Raw genomic sequence first — 5,415 nt, 5'->3', positions numbered from 1 at the left:
TGGGAGTTACTCTCTTAGTCTGATCTGAAATCGCCACCTTGGGCTCCTCTGACAATCTCCACAGAGGAATTTTTATGTCTGAAGGAGCAAGCTTTGCCTTTGAGAACATGAACAGCATGAGAATAGATTAGCAAGTAAGACTTACAGAGGGAAAGGATATGCCACTGACACCTCTCACTGGATCCAGGGAAATCAGGTGGTAGAAGATCTGACAACAGAAGTCACACCTGAGCCAGTGAGGTGGGAGCCCAGGCACAGGTAAAAGGAGACTTTTGACTCAGTTCCCCTGGGGCTGAGGCGCTGGGGAGGCACGTTGCTATCCTGCCATGTGCTTCAGGAACAGTCAGCCTCGTCCTGGGCTGGAGCCCAGAGATGAGCAGAGCCTGGCATTGGCCGAGGCATCAGAGAAGGGACAGATCCTCAGAGCCTAGTGAGTGTAGACAGGGGAAAGGAGGTCCCTCTGCCTCCTGCTAGTGCAGTATAGACATCTGCTGCCAACCCGATGTCACGTCTAAGGATCAGGTGAGTCTGGCTTATGCTCCCGGAGAACAGAGTGAGGGCGGCTGAGTCAGCACAGGCTGGAGAGGGAAATTACCAAGACACACTCATGGGTGTTGAAGCCATGCCAACACCCTCCCTGCACACACACCACACTAGGAGGGGGGTTTGCTTCACCCCTTGGGAAACCCTGGGAGGAAGCACCCGCTGACACCAACAAAGGTCCCTGCTCAGGAACTCTGTCAGGCCAGAGAGGACCCAGCTGCTGTGGCCCCATCAGGAAACCACAGCACAGCCCCATCCCAGTCCCAGGCTCTTCTGAGGGAATAGTCCTCACTTTTCAGAGGTGGATGGTCCCACAGTGCCCCTGCTGGTCACAGGATGCCCACTCACCGGGGCCCAAACCTGAGAGCACAATTTCTGCACCTCAGAGATTGCCTGCTCTACTCACACCCATGCCCTAACTCTACACAGTGTGGCCCCAGAGTGCTGCACATGGTTATGCTGATTTCTCTCTCTCACATGGAGTTTGGTTTTTTTTTAGGTTTTTTTTTTTTTCACTTTTTTTTTTTTTTAATAGAGGCATGTTTTATTTGTTGTTTGTTTGTTTGTTTTGTTTATACAAGCACTGGTACAGTCAGAACTGCAGGAGGGTGAGAGAATTCACCAGAGCCAGAGCGGGGAGCAGAGCAGGCAGAAGGACCGAAGTACACTGCTGAGGGGAGCAGCGGGCGGCAGGAGAGGTCTGCGAGCCATGTGGGACCCTCCTCCGGTGACCGGGGAGCAGCTGGGGATCGAACCGGCACTGCAGAGGCTGCGGGCAGCTTCGCAACCCAGCGCTCAACCGCTGCGCCACCGGGGAGGCCCTCACATGGAGTTTTGATCTGTGGGAGGTAAAAAGTCTCAATGTCATAAATGATAACTGAAGGTTTTTATCCCCAGAAAATAAGAGAGTGAAAAGATGGCATAATTTCATCAATATATTCTTTACCTATGCATAAATTGTAATTTTTTTAAAAGTTTTGTGTGTTAAAATAAAAATTTCTGAACAGTGTTACATAAATTTATCTGCCTTTTCAATATATTATTTTGTAGTAAACAAAAAAAATTCCCGTTCAGCATTAATGCTTATGTGTAGAGTTAATGAAAACAGAATCTAAGAGATACTCTAAGAAGAAGAGATGCAACGCACTTTCCTAGGAAGTATGTTTCCATAGAAACCAAACTGATAACACCACCAATTTCAATACCAAATAGCCTCCTTGAGTCCCACAGCGCCCTCTGCTGGTCACAGGACACACACTCACCAGGACCCAAAGCCCTGGAGCCCAGCTGCTGTCTGCATCACCAGGTCACAGCGTAGGTCACACTCCTGGGACTGACTCGCAGGCTGTGAGAACCACCGTGCTGCACAGGGTCACTGAGGCGCCCCCACGCTCAGTGGCGACCTGGTGTAAAAAGATGCACCATGGACATAAATGACTGCTTAAATTTTATGACTAGAGAAGATACTGCAAGCATCATATGCTTGCATTGGTACACAAATTAGAATTTGGATACATTTCAGTATTCCAAAAATCACATGTATTGAAGCAGTGCACTCCAACTCCTCTCCTATAAATTAATTTGCATATTCACCCTCTATTTTTAGGTAATTTAAGCTTAATTTAATTTTTAGATAATTTTACTAATTCACACTAGGGAGACAGAAGAATGAATTCTTTATTGGTGATGTCCAAATTATTTTTTAATGGATTATGCTGTTGAAGTCTGGGACCTACTGGGTGTTCAGTAAGGGTGTGGATGCACTCCATCCGGGAGCCAGCTCCCCCAAGTTGCTGGTGGACGCTGTGCCCCTGGTGCTGCCCAACCCCTTGATATCAATGACTGTATCCCCAGTGTCCTGTGTGGAAACCTAAACCTCAGTGTGACAGTATTTGCGACGAGGCATCAAAGAAGATGATTCAGATAAAGACAGTCATGAGGATGATGTCCTCATTGAGAAGAGCAGGTGACTTTATAAGAAGAGAAGGAGCACCAGGGGTGAGGCCCACAGAAAAGCCCATGTGGGGTCACCGTGAGACACAGCCATTAAAACCCAGCAGAGAGATTCCAGGAGAATCCAAACCTGCCGACTCCTGATTTTGGGCTTCCAGACTCCAGCAGTGGGAACAAATGAATCACTCTTGATTAACCCTCCCATCCTGTGGTTGTTATGGTGGCCCTAGGTGACCAGCCCACCCCTCGTGGAACTATCCCAGGGTGCCTGTTTCACATCAAGGATCTGTGCTCAGCAACTCCCTGAGCCCTGGTGCTGCAGTTCAGCTAACACGCCACACTGAGCAGGAGGTGGATTTGCTTCACCCCTTGGGAGAGCCCTGGAGTAAGCACCTGCTGACAAACAGAGGTCCCGCCACTTTTGACCAAACAAATTGGGAACAGCTGTGTTGTTAGAAGGTGTGCAGATTAAGCCCCATCTGAGGGGTTCCTGCCTCACTTCCCCACAGGCCTGGAGCACAGTGCAACACCCCACGTGCTGCTTTGTGACTGGCAGTGGTACTCAGACTCGTCCTCAATCTGGAGCCCAGTGATGGCCAGCGAGCCCGAGGTGCCAGACTTGGAGCCTGAGAATCGACCCGGGACCCCTGAGGGTCACTTGTTACTGTCATATATCAGGAGTTTGGGGGTTGTTCCTGGGAGCTGTTGGTACCATTGCACATTATAACCCCAATGTTGGAGCTGCTTCCAACACAGGGGATGACGATGCTCTGGTCCAGCGCCCCAGACACTGAGGACGGCTGAGGCAGCTCAGACTGGGCCCAGGATCCTGGAATGGGGAGAGTTACAGAGAGGGTGATGCCAGGGTATAGAGACAAGAGGAATAGTTGGGCCCCCTGGATCCTCACCTGTGCAGTGAGAGAGGAGCACTAATGAGCAGAGGTTTCCAGGCCATTGCGCTCACACCTCTGAGCTCCACATGGGGCTGGGCGGCCCCAGGACTCCATTTCTTCCCCACCCTCTGCCAGGAAGGGCTGTGCATGCAAATGGGTTCCAGCCCCTCCCTGAGTCCTGGTGCTGGGGCTCAGCTCACACCCTACACTCAGGAGGAGGGAGGTTTTCTTTATCCCTTGGGAGAGCTCTGGGATGAAGCACCTGCTACCACCAACAATGTCACTGCTCAGGGGACTGTGTCAGGCCAGGGAAGACACAGCTCTGTGTTCCAATCAGGGATCCCAGGCCCAGTTCCAGGCCTAGGCTCCTCTGAGGGAATAGTCCTCAATGATCAGTTATGTAGGGTCCACAGGGCAGTCCCACAGCACCCCTGGCCGGTGTTGGGGTACACAATCACCAGGGCCCATAGCCCTGAGAGAGCAATTTGTTTCTGCAGCTCACACAACGGGAGCTCCACTCACACATCATGCCCTGACTCATGCAAACCGTGTGGCCCCTAGTGTTGCACATGGTTATGCTAACTTCTCACTCTCACATGGAGTTTTCATCTGTGGGATATAATGTGTCATGAATAACACCCTGAAGTTTTTGTCCCTAGAAAATAATATAATATAAAGATGATATTACCTCATTAATATATGTGTTAGGTATGGGGAAATGGCTATTTTTCCATGCAGTGTGTGTTAAAATAGGAATTTCCAACCACTGCTACATAAATTTATTTGACTTTTAATTTCTTATTTTGTAGCACAATAAAATGTCTTGCATCACCCCTTACTGGTCATGTGTGGTAATAATGACAACAAAAGGTAAGGATACTCTCTAATAAAGAGTTAAATGTTCATGCAGGAATCACCATGGAGGTGAGCAAACAAACAGCTCTGGGCGCCATTAGAGAAAAACAAAGACTCCCAGGAGACCTACAAATAGCCCAAGGCCAGCCGGTAAGCTTGTGCAGAAAAGTGGCACACTTGAAAAGTATACACGGATCGCGGATGCCCAGGTCCCTGCGCCTGGGACCTAGGCTAGTGGGGAGATGCGCGGGAGCCCTCATTGAGGTGAATCTCCCTCACTGAGTAATCAGAAACCAGGCACCCAGACACAGGAGCGGGGTGCAAAAGGCGCCATTTCTGCGGACACTTCACTGGGCTACAGCCCGCGTCCTGGACCTGAGGGCTTTGGAACTGAGACCCAGGGCATGAAATGCGGGGTGTGGGATCCCCACGACGGTGGGGCACAGGGCAGACACAGCACCCCCATGCCGCGTTGAGGCTCTCCACACCACACCCACTCTGTTCCCCGGGACCCACAAGGTAAAAAAGCAGTTCCCAAAGGACACTAGGAAAGATCTCTGGTGCCACCTAGCGACCAGAAAAAAAATCACCAACACCCTATAGTTGGAAACCAAGGATCCCAAAAACACCCTCAGGCGCTGAGAGAGGGTGGGCCATGCAAACGGGGGTAAGGGAGAAATAAGACTTGGAGCAAGACCCCATCCTGGAACTGAGAGCTAGCACAGGATCCAGGTGTGGGACGCGCCATAGCAGCAGGCACTGCACAGGGTGACAGCCAGCACTTTGGATCTGATAGCCCTGGAACTGAGACCTAGATTGCGTATTCAGGGCATGGGATCCACACAGCTGTGGGCACAACACTAGATGAACACGGGCAAACACAGCACACAACTTGAATAAGAGCGCCTGTGTTGAGTGCTCCCTTTACCCCTCCCCCCTACTCAGAGAACCACTGGGAAAAGCACAGGTCAGCAAGTACGGGTCTCTGGCGCCACCTCGTGACCAGAACTAAATCACCAACTAGCTGATTCCCTGTTGGAACTGAGTAAATACAGAGGGAGGGAACTGTAAGGGACAGAGGCCAGCAACACAGCATCAACACCCTGGTGGAGGTTTGGCCTACCAGTGCTGGTCTCAGTCTGGTAAACAGTTTCTGACACCCCTAAAGCAG

Source organism: Talpa occidentalis, unplaced genomic scaffold (assembly GCF_014898055.3).
Source record: "Talpa occidentalis isolate TD23 unplaced genomic scaffold, MPIMG_talOcc4v2.1 talOcc4.14, whole genome shotgun sequence".
Lineage (NCBI taxonomy): Eukaryota > Metazoa > Chordata > Mammalia > Eulipotyphla > Talpidae > Talpa > Talpa occidentalis.
This window is presented reverse-complemented; position numbering follows the sequence as displayed.